Below are 12,649 nucleotides of genomic sequence, written 5' to 3'. Positions count from 1 at the left end.
GTGGTTACTAACAATAGAAATTTCTGTGAAATTCTTTCAAAACGCTACTCCTCCTACAGTTTTTGTCTGATTTGAGTATAACTTGGCACACAAGTAGACTACACTAAGATACATAATTCTGTGTATCGGTTTTTGATTTTGATGAACGGTGTTGCCGTGGTTACTAAAAATAGAAATTTGTGAAATTCTTTCAAAATGCTACTCCTCCTACAGTTTTGGTCTAATTTCAATATAACTTGGCACACAAGTAGACTACACTAAGATACATAATTCTGTATATCGGTTTTTGATTTCGATGAACGGTGTTGCCATGGTTACTAAAAATAGAAATTTCTGTGAAATTCTTTCAAAATGCTACTCCTCCTACAGTTTTGGTCTGATTTCAGTATTACTTGGCAAACAAGTAGAATACACTAAGATACATAATTCTGTGTATCGGTTTTTGATTTCGATGAACGGTGTTGCCGTGGTTACTAAAAATAGAAATTTCTGTAAAATTGTTTCAAAATGCTACTCCTCCTACAGTTTTGGTCTGATTTCAATATAACTTGGCACATAAGTAGAATACACTAAGATACATAATTCTATGTATGGAATTTTAATTTTGATGAACGGTGTTGCCGTGGTTACTAAAAATAGAAATGTCTTTAAAATTGTTTCAAAATGCTTCTCCTCCTACAGTTTTGGTCTGATTCAGTATAACTTGGCACACAAGTAGACTACACTAAGAACATAAAGAGACTTTATCAACGATCATTATTCTATTTAGTTTCAAATCCCAGCTGCTTAAGTACTTTTCTCTTCTTTTGCTATAAGTTCAAACCAGTAGAGCTTCAGTCTCGACAGAGACTTCTGGTTACATTATGAGTTACAAGTAGTGCATTCATCAATAAGCGTCTAGGTTCAAAATATTTTCTACAAACAAAGAAAAAATGATGACTATCCTCTTTCATACCACAAGAACAATTTGGATTACTTATAATATTACATCTATACAGATCATTATTAAAAAATACAATTATGTCTTAATTTTGTATGTAAAATGTTCAGATACCTTCTGCCATATGAAAAATACTTGAGAGGCTTATCTTTATTATTACTCAATTTTCTTTTAATAATAATAATAATAATAATAATAATAATACTTTATTTAAAGAGGGTGACTCAATTAGTGCAAGCACTATTCTTCCTTGAGGCCCTCTATAAAAAAAACATATATAATACACAATGATAAATATTACATTCAACAATGTTATACATGTATATGACACAACATACAATAATACATGCATCATTTCATTAATAATACAGTTTACAAATATACAATTATATAAGAATTTAAGTAGAACGTTGGTCTATTATAAATTTTCTTGACTTCATTTTAAAATTTTGAAATGATTGAGACATTCTTACATTTAAAGGTAAATTGTTCCACAATACTGCACCCGAATATTGAAAAGAATTTTGAAATACTTTGGTTTTGTGCTTTGGAACACACAAGTCAAAATTAGATTCATATCTTAGATTGTATGAATTGGATGACTGGTAATTGAACATTTCAAATAGGTAATATGGACATGCACCGTAAAGCGTTTTATACAATAATACTAACTTATTTACAATTAATTGTTCATGTACTGAGAGCCAATCAAGTTTTTCAAATAAGGGTTTCGATGGAGAGTCATAAGCAGCATCTAAGATACAGCGCGCTGCCCGCTTCTGTAACTTATGAATCCTCTCGAGGCTACAGGCTGATGCATTACCCCAAACTGTTAAACAGTATTCAATTGATGGCAGTATATAAGCATTATAGAATAACTTTCTTGTATTTAATGGAAGATATTTCTTAATTTTTCGTAATACAGATATCTTTGCAGATACGGATTTACAAACAGCATGTGTATTAAAATTAAGTGAATTATCTATATGAATTCCAAGTAGTTTTTCATGTGTGACACTCTCAAGAAAATGATCTGAAATTTGTAAATTTAGATTTTGGTTCGTCAGTTTTGATCGTCTCTGATGTGTGCCTATCAACATGCATTTTGTTTTACTTGTATTCAAAATCATCTGATTCTGAGAACACCATCTTTCTATATTTCTTATGTCCGAAGATAACATATTTTGAATGGAAGAAACATTACTGTCAGAAAAGTGAAGAGTGGCGTCATTCCTATTGAGGTTATTTCCCTTGTTTCGTTGCTCAGTGAATTCCATTTGCGTACAGTATCGGGGACAAATGATTTGTTGTATAATTCAAGCCTGCATTTAGGTAAAGAATAATCAAATGAATTTCGAGTATTGTAATTTGAAACAATGTTTCTAACCATCGGTACAATGTTTTTTAAGTAATCAGGAGCTAGGTTATTGTGGATTTTAAACATTGTTAAAAGTTTGGCTTTGTCTCTTCTTATTATAAGAGGTTCCCAACCTGTTTCAATATACAGCGAATTTCTTGATGCCACAGCTTTATTTACGGGCAGGATAGAAATAATATCAATAATCTCACTTTCTTGGATATTTACGTCACAAAATTTTTCTACATTTTTGGACTCAAAATCAGGTAGCTCATATTCTTCATCTTTTATATCAGAGATGGATGTAAAAAAGTTATTTAGTAATTCAATTTTCTCTTTATCAGAAAATGCGTATATAGGATCACCATTCTCATTCATCTGTTTAATAGGGGGTATTTCGGATGAAGTTTTAGTGTGAAAGACATCTTTTAGTAATTTCCAGTACAACTTGTTATTATTTTTATTTGCGTCGTTTAAATGAGAATCAATGTTGTCGTAGTAGTTTGCTCTGGCATATTTTTTCATATTATTTACTTTATTTCTAGCTTTCCGAAATTCTTCTTTATCTGATTCTTTCTTGGTTTTCTGTGCTTTATTTCTTAATCTATTCCTAAGTCGTATAGCTGTTCTTAGTAATGAATCCATCCATGGTTTGTCGTTTGGTCTTATTGTAACAGATTTTTCGGGTATACATTTTCGTATAATTAGCATAAATTGTTGTGTAAAGTTTGTTGTTGCGGTTTCAATATCAGTTGATTTTGAAATAATGCTTTCCCAATCAAAGTCGTTTATTAAAATATTATTTCCAGTGAAGGTCCTATCGCGAGGGGATGCTCCGCTTAGCGGTGCCCTTGTTATCATTAGCATCTTCTTTTTAAGGACAAGTGAGGCACATTAAACTTGAACTTAAATTATTATAACGCACTGATGAAACTTTGACCATATTATTTAAACTCCCACACTAGAAGCATACATCGGCAAGCTAAATACTAGATTTCGATGTCACTTAACTCTTTCGCGATGGCGGTAGAATGTGGGATGACAATGCGAGATGAATCATTGTGGAATTCATAAGGACAGATAAGAAAGAAATACTTTTGAAATAGGTCGGTAAGTAATAAAAAAACATGTATCCTTTAAAAATGCTTGGTTACTTATAATATTTGTCACACGCCTTCAATTCTCAAGTCTAACGACGTGATAAAACATGTATTCATATGTAACCTACCAGTTTGCATCCAATTCAGGCGCAAAAGGGGGGGGGGAGCGAATAGATAAACAACTTAATAGCATGTAGTATCGGTTTTAATAGTGGGATGGTCATCAGCCTGGATGAAAAGGGGGTGAAGAGTTCCATGTTATTTTCACAACTTACTTTCTTCATATATTGCTATATTAGCCTTTCACTGAACATTTTAAACAAGAATATTAGCATTCCCGTTTAGAGTCATCACTTTGTCTATGGTCGATACAATGACCTTGACAGTAAATACAATTTATCATTTAGTCGAATGTTGACCGATGTTTTTTCAAACTTATCGTTAGGACATTATTTACACACTGAATTGTCAACGGATTTTTCCGTTAATTCCCAATCGTGACAAGGAGCACACGGCGGTGTGACCAAAGATCAAAAGTTTTCATTAAACAATAAAAATAGCACACTAAACACGGACCCTCAAAACATGATGTGGGATCAGATGCCATGGAGGAGTGAGCATCTCCTACCGACCGGTCACATCTGCTGTATGCTCCTTGTCACGATTGGGAAGTAACGGAAAAATCCGTCGTCAATTCAGTGTATAAATGAAAGAAAAAGTGAGCAAGCTCACATGCCCCACACTCCCCCAAAACTCAAAGTGCTGAAATCTCGGAAAAACTAAAGGAATCGGAATTTCCCGGTTATATGCACATCTACACATCTGTAAGTTTTGATGTTCGATCCCGGACACAGAGGTTCTAAACCGGGCAAATATGTACAGCATCGATACCATGCTACGCTCAAGTCAATTCCGTTGGGCGGGACATGTTTGTAGAATGGACGAATCACGCATTCTGAAGCAGCTCCTATACATCGAGTTAGTAAATGGTACACGTTCCAGGGGTGGCCCGAAAAAAAGATACAAAGATGAAAGTGTCCATGAAGCTGTTTCATATAGAACCTACAGAATGGGAAAACCTAGCACTCGATCGCAGTGCCTGGCGCTCAAGCGTGATGATGGGGGCAAACTAGTACCAAAAAGAGATGAACCACCTGGCAGAGCAAAAACGCACAAAGCGTAAAGCGTCAAGAGAGAGCAGCCTCTGTTGACACTCCACTAGGACCTTCATGCCCAGTTTGTGGAAGGACGTTCCATGCGAAGATTGGACTCATCAGCCATCTTCGCATTCACAACAAAACGTAACAGACGAGATGTTATTATGGTCATCTTCGACAACGAACGACGAACTATCGTCCATGTTTGATGAAATTGTGTGCATCAGTTTATGAGGAGCTGTGCTGACAAGCTGTTCATCGCTATATTCAAGATATCCCAAAAAATCTAAGTTGAAAAGTGTGGAAATTCCCGGAAAAAAAAAGGAATTGGAATTTTCTGGTAATATGCATATCTACACACTGTGTCCTAAATATCTGCAAAGTTTGACGAAATTCTGTGCAGCAGTTTATGAGGAGTTGCGCTCACAAACTGTTCATCTCTATAATTAAGGTATGGCCAAAAACCTAAGTTAAAAATTTTAGTGCGGAAATTGCCGAAAAAATAAAGGAATTGGAATTTCCTGGGAATATGCATATCTAAACATTGTGTCCTAAATAACTGCAAAGTTTGACGAAATTCTATGTAGCGGTTTAAAAGGAGTTGCGCTGACAAAAACAAAGGACTGACGAACTGCCATTCTGACTGACTGACTGACAGACGAGTCAAAAACATTATACCTCACGCAACTTGTTGCGTGGGGTATAATAATGGACTAACAATTTGTATGAAAAACATCAGTAAGCATTTGACTTAATGAATACTATTCGCTATCTCCATATATTTCATTATTAAAAATTAAAAACTCAACAAATTTAAGGATTCATATCTCTCTCTTTCTAACAAATAAAACAAGAGGCCCATGGGCCTTATAGGTCACCTGAGCATCATGCAACAACTCTCCAATGATTGAATTTGATTCATGTTTTAAGCCAGATGCTATGGCATTTACAATTTTGAAAGAGGCACCATTGATCATCATAACTATACATTTAGTAGTTGCTTAGTTTGGTTACTTAATACCCATGGGCAGGGTTGGGGAGAAATGCATTTCAACTAATCAGTAATATTCAGCAATAATCAGTATTGCCACTACTACACATGAACCCCTGACCCTTAGGCCTAGATCCACACATTGCACAATTTTTGAAAAGGCATCCTTGTTTTTCAAAAATATTTGATTAATACCAAGAAGCAGATTTCAAACATTTTATTCATTTTAAGTATATAAGTACAGCCCCCCCTCTATGGTACCCCTGGGCCTTGAAATTCACAATTCTGAAAGATTAGGGCCCATGATCATCACAACTATATAGGTAGTTCATCTGCTAAATACCCAGGAGCAGAGAAGAAAATTTCAAAGATTTAATGTATTTTCACTATATAATCAATAGAGCCCCGCCCCAAGACCAGAACCCCTTACCCTGAGGGATTAAAATTCCATAGTTTGGAAGACGCATTCTTACTCATCATAACTATTTACTATTAGTTGGTTTATTTAATACCCAGGAGCAGAGAAGAAGATTTAAAAAGAAATAATGCATTTTCACTATATAATCAATATAGCCCCGCCCGAGTTCTAGTACCCCTGGCCCTCGGGCCATGAATTTCACAATTTTGGTAGAGGACTCGATGCTGATTACAATCATGCAAACAGTTTGACTGCTTGATGTCCAGGAGTAAAGAAGAAGATTTTTAAAGATTGCATTAATTTTAGTGGTTTTGGCCCCACACCTCAGGCCCCAGGGGGCAGGGATAATGAAATTCACAATTTATGTTCCCCTTTATCAATAGATGCTTTGTGCCAAATTTGGTTGAAATTAGTTCAGTGGTTGCAGAGAAGAAGCTGAAAATGTTCAAATGTTAACGCACAACGCACGACGACGGACGAAAACGGACAGCAATAGGTCACCCGAGTTTTCCTAAAAAGGGGGATGCAACTCCCCTCTGGATCCACCAGTGTGATTAATTAGAAAGTCAAGCGCCTAATGGGACTAAGGGTAGGATTCTCGCCTTAGAATTTCAGAAGTGGACTTTTACAATAAATTTTTTTAAAAAAAAGACTGTCTGTGACATTTAAAGGTGTACATGTGTTATGTATGGAGATACAGATTGTTTGATTGTAGGTTGTTAAACGTCGATTTTTTTTTTCATTTATGTCGAGAATTCACTAATCAATATATAACGATATTCCGGTAAATGACTTTTACATTTTGACGTTTACTCTGGGCCATTGAGCACTGAGGGTTCTTAATCGTGCCAACGCCAGTCGTTACACGGGACCTCGGTTTTTTAAGGTCTCATCAAATGGACTCGCAAGTGCCAAGGGCATGGCGAAAGAAGTAGAGATTCGATCTCGCGGCCTTGTTCCCGATTACAGCGTACGGATGAAAAAGATGGGTCTGCAAACAAGTGACAAGGTTCACAGGTCTGATGACCCACTAGTGAAAAGGTTCACAGGTCTGATGATACACTAGTGACAAGGTTCACAGGTCTGATGACCCACTAGTGCGATTGAGAAAAAGATACGAACTTTACATTTACATATCATAACAACCAGCAATAAATATAGCATTTTATAGTATATTTTGTTTATCGTTAAGGATTATGTGATTACAGGTAGAATTCGAATATATCTTGTAATTGTCTAGTTATATATCGATATGTAATTGTCTAGTTATATATCGATATGTAATTGTCTATTATTTGTTCAGGCATGCCAAGAAATCCCGTTCATTTTCCACATCAACGGAGGGATCTTTATCGTGCCAGCACCAACTGCGACACGGGGCCTCGGATTATAGTCTTATCCGAAGGACCGGTTTTCACGTCCCACAGTGGGATTCGAACCCGCGACGCAAGGATCAACTCCTTTCTTGGCGACTCCTGAGCAGACGCTCGAACCACTACGCAACTTACAGATGTGGAACTACAATTGGCTTAGTTAATTTTTATTGCTCAAATACCGGTATGATACCTTAAAGGTACTTGGACATAGATTTGAAGTTAATTTTTTCTCTATAATATTACGACTTATATATTTTAATAGCATTTCACACAAAAATTAATTAAAAATCTTATTTCATTTATAAGTTATTAAAATTTTTATTTTTTTTTGGCGGGTTTGATTGACACGTCCTTGCACTTTCACAAATTTTAACTTTATTCTTAATTCTTAGGAAAAATGGCAATCTTGTTGTGTATTTATGAAAAATATTAATACTATAATCCAGAAAATTCAGAGTAGACATGTTCAAAAGCAAAACAAACACACAATGTATTGTCAGTCCGTGCAGTTGTGGTGAGCAGACTTCGGCAATTAAACGCACCCGGTGGATCGTAAACACCAAACAATAACACGCTCTTGCCTTGTTTACAAAAACTGTGTACATAACACGAGTGTGTTCGATTTGCTAAACTCTGTACACAACGGAATGACGATACTTGTGAAGGAGTGTGTTGCTTTCAACGGAATGAACATTTCTACTCTGAATAAAATTATTTTTCTGGATTTAAGTTTTAATATTTCCCAATAATACACAACAAGATTGCCATTTTTCCTAAGGATAAAGAATAAAGTTAACATTTGTGAAAGTGCAAGGATGTGTCAATCAAACCCGCCAAAAAATTTAAAGTTTTAATATCCTTTTAATGAAATAAGATTTTTAATTAATTTTTGTGTGAAATGGTATTAAAATATATAATTCGTGATATTATACAGAAAAAAATTAACTTCAAATCTGTGTCCAAGTACCTTTAATACTGCGCGGTACTTCCATAACAACTTAATTATTGTGCTTGATGTTAATGGAAGAACAAGTTCATTATTTTACATATGAACTGGATTCTAACATCCAACCCACAATAAATCAATGTTACCGGTTCATTTTGCATATTTAGAATACATTGAAAATGAATATTACAAATTACGGAGGCATATGCAGATCATGGGATTTCATTTATTTTGGATATTTCCTTTTTGCTTTTTTTTATTTGTGAAAACGGACCTAGGTTTTTAAGGTCTCGTTCGAAAGACCCATAGGAAAAAGTAATTATCTATTTTATGGACTCCCCCTACGTTAACGACTTAAAAATAGCGAATCGCGAGAATCGAACCCGGCCACACTCACATAGCGTCCTACCATAAGTTAGTCCACATCGACAATAGAAAGTACGAGTTGAAATGTGGGGAATATTCAGAATATAGGAGGGAATTTTCGAATTTTATTCATAATTTTAGTTGCAGTATTTTGTGGTCAGACTTTCAACCACAAACTTCAGGAACCTGTTAAGGTACAATATTGAACAATTACACAGAGTTTGACGCTGTGTTAAATGTTTTTACTTACGGGGTGTTTTTAGCTCTACTGGTCAAAGACCAGAAGAGCTTATGCGATAGTAAGGTGTCCGTCGTCCGTCCGTCTGTCTGTCTGTCTGTCCGTCTGTCTGTAAACAATTTTTCAAAAATGCTACTCCTCCTACAGTTTTGGTCTGATTTTAATATAATTTGGCACACAAGTAGACTACACTAAGATACATAAAATAGTGCATCGGATTTTGATTTCGATGAACTGTGTTGCCATGGTTACTAAAAATAGAATTATCTGTGAAATACCTTTAAAACGCTACTCCCTCTACAGTTTTGGTCTGATTTCAATATAACTTGGCACACAAGTAGACTACACTAAGATACATAAAATAGTGCATTCAATTTTGATTTCAATGAATGGTGTTGCCATGGTTACTAAAAATAGAATTTTCTGTGAAATTCCTTAAAAACGCTACTCCTTTTACAGTTTTGGTCTGATTTCAATATAACTTGGCACACAAGTAGACTACACTAAGATACATAAATAGTGCATTGGATTTTGATTTCGATGTACAGTGTTACCATTGTTACTAAAAATAGAAATTTCTGTGAAATTCCTTTAACATTTAACATACTCCCTCTACAGTTTTGGTCTGATGGCAATGGCTTCTTTTCTCATCCTTTGTTATAAGTACAAACCAGTAGAGCTACAGTCTCGACAGAGACTTCTGGTTGGTTTTCGGGCTTTCGGAGTAGTGAACCTTCGGATTTGTGTCCAGCGTGACTGTTAGGGGTACTGATTTTACCGGTATGTTCGGGGTACTTACAAAGATGTAACATGCACTCTACTCCGGATGTGATCAGACACATAAATAGTACGTAACTGAAAAATATATCTTAAAATAAGTATGTCATTCGTCAAAAAAAGGAAAGTATTTTAATCCAATATTCTGAAGGAATCAGATACACCCCCATTATTGTTATGATACCCCTCGCAACAAGTTGTGGGAGGTATAATGTGTTTGACCCGTCAGTCAGTCCGTCTGTCTTGTTTTTTTTTGTTTGTTTTTAGCTCTACTGGTCAGAGACCAGAAGAGCTTATGCGATAGTAATGCGTCCGTCGTTTTTTTTGTTTGTTTTTGCTACTCCTCCTACAGATTTTTATTTCTGATTTTTAACTTGGCACACAAGTAGACTACACTAAGATACATAATTCTGTGTATCGGTTTTTGATTTCGATGAACGGTGTTGCCGTGGATACTAAAAATAGAAATTTCTGTGAAATTCTTTCAAAATGCTACTCCTCCTACAGTTTTAGTCTGATTTCAATATAACTTAGCATACAAGTAGACTACAATAAGATACATAATTCTGTTTATCAGATTTTGATTTCGATGAACGGTGTTGCCGTGGTTACTAAAAATAGAAATTTCTTTGAAATTCTTTCATGCTACTTACAGTTGTAGTCTGATTTCAATATAACTTGGCACACAGTTAAGTAGACTACAATAAGATACATATTCTGTGTATCGGTTTTTGATTTCGATGAACGGTGTTGCCGTGGTTACTTAGAAATTTCTGTGAAATTCTTTCAAAATGCTACTCCAAATACAATTTTAGTCTGATTATAATATAAATGTGGCATGCAAGTAGACTGCACTAAGAACATAAAGAGACTTAATCAAGGATCATTATTCTATTTATTGCTGTTGAAAAGTTTCAATTTCCAACTGCTTAAGTACTTTTCTCTTTCTTTGCTAGAAGTACAAACCAGTAGAGCTTCAGTCTCGACAGAGACTTCTGGTTGTTTTTGTTTTTATTTTTTTTTTTGCAGCGCAGCTCCTTATAAACCGCGTCAAACTTTGCAGATATTTAGGACACAATGTGTTTATGTGCATATTTTGGCCATATCTTGAATATAGAGATTAACAGTTTGTCAGCGCAACTCCTCATAAACCACGGCACAGAATTTTGTCAAGTTTTGCAGTTATTAAGTACATAATGTGTTTATGTGCATATTTTGGCCATATCTTGAATATAGAGATTAACAGTTTGTCAGCGCAACTCCTTATAACCCACGGCACAGAATTTTGTCAAGTTTTGCAGTTACTTAGTACACAATGTGTTTATGTGCATATTATCAGGAAATTCTGATTCCTTTATTTTTTCCGGGAATTTCAGCACTTCGAGTTTTGGGGGATTTCCATACCTTTCTGAAAAACTATTTTGATTTTCAAAAGAAATGGGTGGCTAAAGGATGGGGGGGGGGGGCTAAAACAACAATATAAATTATCTTTTTCATAATTTACGGCGAAAAGTAAAGCTCTCTAGCGACCGATACACTGGTAAAAATATCATTTACACTGGCAAACCTTTGTTTGCCTTATATGGCTATTGTTATTAAGGTCAGACGACACGTTCCTCATAAAGTAACCATATAGGGGGATGTTCTTTAAAAGTATTTATTAACATTCAACAATATATACAAACACAAACACAGTAGGTCCTGGCCCGGGTCGACTCCCTGCTCTGCTGCTGTCCCAGACACGTCCGGTCTGCTCGGCATCCAGGTGTAGAAGAGAGAGAGTGCGACTATCCCGCCATCTGACGTAATACACAGTAAGTCGTACCACGGGACAGTCGCACAGATACTACACTCCCCCCTGTTTTCTTTGAAAGACTGGAGTCTACCACAGGAAAGAGGGTCCGGAACCATCTCCATCGTGGGGGCGCTGTAAACACCCTCCGGGGGTAACTGGCCAAGAATAACAGGTGCCGGAGCAAGCTCCAGACAAAACCGCCACAAGGATTTACATGAATCCTAATCACATTTCCTACTAAATGGCATGCCCGGGATAATTCCCAGACAACCTCCTACAACTCCTGTTTAACATTCACCGAGTGGGCCAAGGTCACCGGGCCCACTCACAACTCAGAAACTGACAACACTTACACCATCAGGCTCTGAAGGGAAAACTTGCCCTCCGGCGTCGCCCACGCCTCCGCCTGGATCTGTACAAGCGACAAGTACTTTTCTCCTCTGGTGTCAAATCATCAGACGACCAGGGACTGTCTGAATCATACGGGGCTGTCCCCATTTCTGCAACATGGTCCTTGGTGCCCTCTACCTCTGGGTTTGGGCCCCTGCCCACACACCTCAATAATCCCCAAGAAACATGACCATAGACCGCCTTATTGAATTGTTGGGCTGGTCCTGGGGATAGGGGTTCAACACCGATATCCTCTATGGCAGAATCCAAGAGGAACTCTCCAAACATCTCTACTCCCGGGCCTGGTATACCTAGTGTACTTCCGGGACGGGTCAGAGGCGCCACACTACCAAAGTCCCTCACTGAACGGGGAACAGACAAACACCTGTCTGCCTCAACTAGTGAGCCTCCTTTCAAGGTCACTCCTTCCTCTGGATTACCACCAGACCTCCTGAACTCCACCTTATGGCCTCATCGCCCAGAGTAAGGGTTCCATGCCCCAAGTCCATCTGGGCTTTCCGGGCATGGAGAAAATCCATGCCCAGCATATAGTGGGGCAACATGAAGTTCCATTTCATGCTCTTGCTGACCAATAAATAGAGCGACAGGGCCCACTATAAATCCTTCCAACTCGGTGTTTTCTCCGGCCTGTCTCGTGGTCACATGTTCCAGGATTGGGGGCTTGGGCTCCAGCTGGTCATACACCCTGGTTGACAACACACTGACCTCAGCCCCAGTATCCACCACAGCTGTAACCCCCATGCTTTGCACGCACAGGCCAACCGTAAAACCTTTAGA

The sequence above is a fragment of the Saccostrea cucullata genome, unplaced genomic scaffold, assembly GCF_032062105.1.
Source record: "Saccostrea cucullata isolate Sc308-1 unplaced genomic scaffold, CSIRO_AGI_Scuc_v1 ctg8657, whole genome shotgun sequence".
NCBI lineage: Eukaryota > Metazoa > Mollusca > Bivalvia > Ostreida > Ostreidae > Saccostrea > Saccostrea cuccullata.
This window is presented reverse-complemented; position numbering follows the sequence as displayed.